This window comes from Leptodactylus fuscus, chromosome 10, assembly GCF_031893055.1.
Source record: "Leptodactylus fuscus isolate aLepFus1 chromosome 10, aLepFus1.hap2, whole genome shotgun sequence".
NCBI classification, from domain to species: Eukaryota; Metazoa; Chordata; class Amphibia; order Anura; family Leptodactylidae; genus Leptodactylus; species Leptodactylus fuscus.
Window position 1 is genome coordinate 7887473 of NC_134274.1, and position 8479 is coordinate 7895951.

The following is an 8479-nucleotide window of genomic DNA, read 5'->3' on the forward strand; positions in this document are numbered from 1 at the left end:
CTGGAAGCCACTTGTGATTCTGCAGCTAAAATGAATATGCTGTAGTTTACACAAACGCCTCCTTACTGCAGCCATGTGCCACGTATGAGAAACGTTACGGCCACGTGCATAAGACTTTAGTGTTCTTGCCCTAGATCTGTGCTCTGCTCCGCTAAATTTTTTGTGTCTTTGTTACTTTGTGAGATCTTATCGGCAATATGTTGTCGGAGTAATCCAATGACTACATTACATATGACGCTCTGTTTTTCTCGGGCCTTTTTATTTGCAGTCTACAACCAGGTAGTTGCATGCAGCATGCTGAATGGCGGATTTTCTGGGTTCTTAAATACACCTACGCTGAATATGAGGTAAGGACAAATGTAGCCTAATGTCAGTGTGGACAGGAGCACAAGCATGGCGCCATATAAAGACTAGAACGAGCAGTAGTAACCGGTTTGGAAGCAGCGATCTGATTGGTTGTTAGGGCCAGACTTGCCATTTTGGTAAGTAAGGCTCTTGTGTATTGTACTTGGTCTTGTGACTTTGTTGCTGCGTTGTCTTTGTTACAGGACGACTCTAGACATGTTCGGGGCATTTGAGAAGATGAAGGATATGGTCTATGTTAATGAGGAAAGACAACAAAAGACACTGGCACTAGTGGGGAACCAACAAAACTTGACAACTGGCTGTTTCCATTTCAATGAGCCAATGTATTTCTTCCTGGTAAATAGATGTTATTACAAGTTACAGTCTTAAAGCAAAGTGAGATGTAAACAGGTCTGTATATACAGTATATCACCATAATGGGCATATACAGCATATCACACCATGATAGATATATACAGTATATCACCATAATGGGCATATACAGCATATCACACCATGATAGATATATACAGTATATTACACCGTGATGGATACATACAGTATATCACACCATGATAGATATATACAGTATATTACACCGTGATGGATATATACAGTATATTACACTGTGATGGACATATACAGTATATCACACCGTGATGGATATATACAGTATATCACACCATGATAGATATATACAGTATATTACACCGTGATGGATATATACAGTATATTACACCGTGATGGATACATACAGTATATCACACCATGATAGGTATATACAGTATATCACCATAATGGGCATATACAGCATATCACACCATGATAGGTATATACAGTATATCACCATAATGGGCATATACAACATATCACACCGTGATAGGTATATACAGTATATCACCATAATGGGCATATACAGCATATCACACCGTGATAGGTATATACAGTGTATCACACCATGATAGATATATACAGTATATCACACCGTGATGGATATATACAATATATCACACCATGATAGGTATATACAGTATATCACACCATGATAGGTATATACAGTATATCACACCATGATAGGTATATACAGTATATCACACCATGATAGATATATACAGTATATCACACCATGATAGATATATACAGTATATCACACCATGATAGATATATACAGTATATCACACCATGATAGATATATACAGTATATCACACCATGATAGATATATACAGTATATCACACCATGATAGATATATACAGTATATCACACCATGATAGGTATATACAGTATATCACACCGTGATGGATATATACAGTATATCACACCATGATAGATATATACAGTATATCACACCATGATAGATATATACAGTATGTCACACCATGATAGGTATATACAGTATATCACACCATGATAGGTATATACAGTATATCACACCATGATAGATATATACAGTAAATCACAGCGTGATGGATATATACAGTATATCACACCATGATAGATATATACAGTATATCACACCATGATAGATATATACAGTATATCACACCATGATAGATATATACAGTAAATCACAGCGTGATGGATATATACAGTATATCACACCATGATAGATATATACAGTATATCACACCATGATAGGTATATACAGTATATCACACCATGATAGATATATACAGTATATCACACCATGATAGGTATATACAGTATATCACACCATGATAGGTATATACAGTAAATCACAGTGTGATGGATATATACAGTATATCACACCATGATGGATATATACAGTATATCACACGATGCTGGATATATACAGTATATCACACCGTGATGGATATATACAGTATATCACACCATGATGGATATATACAGTATATCACACCATGATAGATATATACAGTATATCACACCATGATAGATATATACAGTAAATCAAAGCGTGATGGATATATACAGTATATCACACCATGATAGATATATACAGTAAATCAAAGCGTGATGGATATATACAGTATATCACACCATGATAGATATATACAGTATATCACACCATGATAGGTATATACAGTATATCACACCATGATAGGTATATACAGTATATCACACCATGATAGGTATATACAGTATATCACACCATGATAGGTATATACAGTATATCACACCATGATAGGTATATACAGTATATCACACCATGATAGGTATATACAGTATATCACACCATGATAGGTATATACAGTATATCACACCATGATAGGTATATACAGTATATCACACCATGATAGATATATACAGTATATCACACCATGATAGGTATATACAGTATATCACACCATGATAGGTATATACAGTATATCACACCATGATAGGTATATACAGTATATCACACCATGATAGGTATATACAGTATATCACACCATGATAGGTATATACAGTATATCACACCATGATAGGTATATACAGTATATCACACCATGATAGGTATATACAGTATATCACACCATGATAGATATATACAGTATATCACACCATGATAGGTATATACAGTATATCACACCATGATAGGTATATACAGTATATCACACCATGATAGGTATATACAGTATATCACACCATGATAGGTATATACAGTATATCACACCGTGATGGATATATACAGTATATCACACCATGATGGATATATACAGTATATCACACCATGATAGATATATACAGTATATCACACCATGATAGATATATACAGTAAATCAAAGCGTGATGGATATATACAGTATATCACACCATGATAGATATATACAGTAAATCAAAGCGTGATGGATATATACAGTATATCACACCATGATAGATATATACAGTATATCACACCATGATAGGTATATACAGTATATCACACCATGATAGGTATATACAGTATATCACACCATGATAGGTATATACAGTATATCACACCATGATAGGTATATACAGTATATCACACCATGATAGGTATATACAGTATATCACACCATGATAGGTATATACAGTATATCACACCATGATAGGTATATACAGTATATCACACCATGATAGGTATATACAGTATATCACACCATGATAGATATATACAGTATATCACACCATGATAGGTATATACAGTATATCACACCATGATAGGTATATACAGTATATCACACCATGATAGGTATATACAGTATATCACACCATGATAGGTATATACAGTATATCACACCATGATAGGTATATACAGTATATCACACCATGATAGGTATATACAGTATATCACACCATGATAGGTATATACAGTATATCACACCATGATAGATATATACAGTATATCACACCATGATAGGTATATACAGTATATCACACCATGATAGGTATATACAGTATATCACACCATGATAGGTATATACAGTATATCACACCATGATGGATATATACAGTATATCACACCGTGATGGATATATACAGTATATCACACCATGATGGATATATACAGTATATCACACCATGATAGGTGTCAATTTGAAATTATTTTTTTTTAACTTCTGCAAGAATGGGACCAGCCCCGGGGGGGCCGGGGGCTAACTTGAAACATTTTTTTGAGGGGGGAGAGGACATCTCCTGAGGCCAGGGTATCTCCGCTGTTAACTCTTACAGCGGAGATGCCGAAGCTCGCTATTACATACCCGGCATCCGGACTCTCCGAGTCAGAGGCAGAGTACTGGAAAGCGAACACCCCGCAAAGGCTAATGACCTATTCACCACGGTACAGCCTGTAAGACCGTCTTTGCGGGGTGTTCGCTTTCCAGTACTCTGCCAGGACCCTGCCCCGGTGTCTGTATGCTGCATCGGAGGGTCCTGATGCCGGGTATGTAACAGCGAGCTTCGGCATCTCCGCTGTAAGAGTTAACAGCGGAGATGCCCTGGCCTAAGGAGATGTCCTCCCCCCCCCCCCCCAAAAAAAAAAGGGTCAAGTTAGCCACCGGCCCCATACTTTTAAAGTTGCAGGCCGGCTCCTGCGTGACGAGCTTGCAGGAGCCGACCTGTTTAGATGACAGCCGGGAGCCTAATGAAGGCTCCTAGGCCTGTCATCGCTATATTACTATTGCGGCTGGTCTCTATGACCATCCGCAAAAGTAATGTATAGAATCTCCCATAGACAACAATAAACTTGTATTGCCGTCTATGGGACTTGCAATCAAATGACTGCAGGTTCAAGTCCCTGGGGGAGAGGTGGGGGGGGGGGGGTTTAAAAAAATAAAATAAATAAAGGTACTTTTCAGTTATCGGGCCACTAAGGGACATAATACTGAGTGCAGGGGCCACTAAGGGACATAATACTGAGTGCAGGGGCCACTAAGGGATATAATACTGTGTGCAGGGGCCACTATGGGGGATAATACTGTGTGCAGGGGCCACTATGGGACATAATACTGTGAGCAGGGGCCACTATGGGGCATAATACTGAGTGCAGGGGCCACTAAGGGACATAATACTGAGTGCAGGGGCCACTAAGGGATATAATACTGTGTGCAGGGGCCACTAAGGGACATAATACTGTGTGCAGGGGCCACTAAGGGATATAATACTGTGTGCAGGGGCCACTAAGGGATATAATACTGTGTGCAGGGGCCACTAAGGGACATAATACTGTGTGCAGGGGCCACTAAGGGATATAATACTGAGTGCAGGGGCCACTAAGGGATATAATACTGTGTGCAGGGGCCACTAAGGGACATAATACTGTGTGCAGGGGCCACTAAGGGATATAATACTGAGTGCAGGGGCCACTAAGGGATATAATACTGTGTGCAGGGGCCACTAAGGGATATAATACTGAGTGCAGGGGCCACTAAGGGATATAATACTGTGTGCATGGGGCCACTAAGGGACATAATACTGTGTGCAGGGGCCACTAAGGGATATAATACTGTGTGCAGGGGCCACTAAGGGATATAATACTGTGTGCATGGGGCCACTAAGGGACATAATACTGTGTGCAGGGGCCACTAAGGGATATAATACTGAGTGCAGGGGCCACTAAGGGATATAATACTGTGTGCAGGGGCCACTAAGGGACATAATACTGTGTGCAGGGACCGCTATAGGACATTATACTGAGTGCAGGGGCCACTATGGGACATAATACTGTGTGCAGGGGCCACTATGGGGCATAATACTGAGTGCAGGGGCCACTAAGGGATATAATACTGAGTGCAGGGGCCACTATGAGGGATAATACTGTGTGCAGGGACCACTATGGGGGATAATACTGTGTGCAGGGGCCACTATGGGGCATAATACTGTGTGCAGGGGTCACTGTGGGACATTATACTGTGTGCAGGGACCGCTATAGGACATTATACTGAGTGCAGGGGCCACTATGGGACATAATACTATGTGCAGGGGCCACTATGGGGCATAATACTGAGTGCAGGGGCCACTAAGGGATATAATACTGAGTGCAGGGGCCACTATGAGGGATAATACTGTGTGCAGGGGCCACTAAGGGATATAATACTGTGTGCAGGAGCCACTATGGGGGATAATACTGTGTGCAGGGGCTACTGAGGGATATAATACTGTGTGCAGGGGTCACTAAGGGACAGCGCGCAGGAATGCGGAGGAGGGAGTCGGTCGGGGGGGGCCATGTCAAAAGTTCGCCACGGGGCCCCGCCATTCCTAGTTACGCCACCGTATACAGTATATCACACAGTGAGGGATATATACAGTATATCTGTGTGTCTATCAAAATATATTTAACTTGATTAAAAAACATCTGTGATTTTCTGGTGACACCTTCCCTTTCAGATCTGCTGTGCCATAGTACATAGACATTGGTTGGGTTGCCGTTGTCACTGATACAGTAGTCACTGCGTCACTTTCTGATAATATTCGTCTTCTCCTCCTAGGATAATTATAATGCTGGAATGCTCTGGACTAGTTATGTCATAACACGGTTACACAATTACACATCATACGGTATTGGGGTAAGTAAACGTGAGATTTTTTGAAACAAACGATTTTTGATTCTTTTTCCTTTTGTTCAATATTTGTAAAAATAATTCACAAAAATAAAATCTGCAGTGCAGGTGTAAGGGCGTATTCACATGACCTTGCCGTGCACTTGGCCGAGTAATTTTATCACAGACCAGTGTACACCCCCGGGGTAACCTGCTCTCTCTGGCTAGAGTCTATTGAGGGAGCCATAAAAGCGGCCGGAGAAATGGCGAGTTGTGTTAATTAACCCCTTCAGGACAGGGGCCAGTTTTTGTTTTATGCATTTCGCTTTTCCCCACCTAGCCGTAATTGTTTCATTTTTCGGTACACGGAGTCTAAGCCCAGATCTTCTTGCATGTTACTTGCTCCAGTCCTTCATGTCCTTCATGTCCTCCCAGACAGACTGGATGATGATGAGATCAGGGCTATATCTGTGGGGGCCGGATCATCATTTCCAGGACTCCTCCTCCAAGGGGCAAATATTAATGGGATTTAGATGAATCATTGGTGGGACTCCTCTGACCTCAGGCTATAACACACACATACACAGTTTCTAGCACACACTTCTTTACAACTCTTCTTTGAGCGTGGCGGACATTCTGTTAAAGCGAACCTATCGGGTCGATTTGGGGCACTAACCATCTACAGGTCTTCATGGACCGGGGGGGTCTGGTGTCCCAAATTGTCCTGCAGTAAAGCCATCTGTGCCTGCAATAAAAATAAGAAACCTTTATACTCCGCCTATACTCTGCGCACCAGAGCGGTTCTTCACTGTAGCCAGAGGAGCGCACCTTAGCTTCAGTGTGCATGCCCCGTACCTCCGACACTTGTGTAGTGAAGCCGGGATGTATGGCCCTGGGTGCACTGAAGAACTATGCAGGCGTCTTGTAGATTTCTTGCTATGCTCGGTATCATTGTCCCGTCGCTTGACCCATTTTTGGCCGGATACATGGCCTCACATTTGACTCTAGAATACTCTGGTATACAGAGAAGTTCACAGTCAACCCAAGGACTGCAAGGTGCCCAGGTCCAGTGGCTATAAAGCCCGTCCACATCCCATGCCCATCCCTCTCCACTACTGTATCGGGCAGTTGGTAGTTGCGATTTTTGTGCTTCCATTTTGCTTTTAGACAGTATCTTTCTCCTGACGACTGGGGTTGAGCCGATTTTGAGATTTCAGGATCGTTTTTCAAATCCGATTTTTGATCATTTTCCAGCCGATCCCAATCGCGTTCGTGAAATTTGCTCAATCGCTTATCCCATCTTTCCCGATTCCGATCGCTCAACCCCAAATGCAATAAGGTCATAGGTAGGGTTGAGCCGATCTTTAGATTTCAGGATCGTTTTTAAAATCCAATTTTCGATCATTTTCCAGCCGATCGTGAAATTTGCTCGATCGCCGATCGGTATCCGATCTTTCCCGATCGCTCAACCCTACTGACAACCCTTCCACACCAGCCATATTTGTTCCGGCTTTTTCTAATTGTATTGTCATGAAGTTGAATGTGTCACATGGTAATTGAGGCTTGTAAGGCCTGAGATGGATCTCCTAAGATTTTGTACATTTTCTCTGAGCGTTGTTTGGTCTGATCTTGTGGTTGAGTTCGTTGGGACCTTCACTCCTCGAAACATTGCTGATGCCTTTCCTATTTGGTATTGTCTTAAACCATGCCTGCAAACCATACCGATGATCTACAGCCAGCGGCACACAAGACATACAACTGGGAACAGGATAGATTGTCTATTGTTTATGGACAACTGGGCTACGAGAAGTGAAGCAGACGAGCCTAGTAGGAGATCATTTTTATCATTAGGTTTGGTGTTATGATGAAACGTTGCGTCATCCAAGATTAGAAAGAACTTCCAAACGTTGTCCGTAGTCTGTGTATGAGGTTCAGATCGTCCCCATTATTGTTAGCTACCACGTACCATATCATATTTTTTATTTTGACCCTGCATTACGATTATAAGGCTGAATCTCATCTTATTTTTCCGTAGCCTACAATAGTAGACGGTGCTAAGAAATGTATCCAGAATGCTGATTTGGACTCTCTGGATACACTTGTATTGGCTCATATGTTCTATGCTGCAACTAAGACTAAACAAAACACACTTTGGAACCAAATTTATCCCAT

General features: G+C 41.3%; 1 long non-coding RNA gene across 1 annotated transcript; it reads left to right on the forward strand.

The window, feature by feature from the left end:
• The first annotated feature begins 616 nt into the window (after positions 1–616).
• LOC142219298 (uncharacterized) lies at positions 617–8405 on the forward strand. The gene is made up of 3 exons (XR_012717545.1): positions 617–702; positions 6257–6334; positions 8343–8405. It is a non-coding gene; the product is annotated as an uncharacterized LOC142219298 (long non-coding RNA).
• The last annotated feature ends 74 nt before the right edge of the window (positions 8406–8479 follow it).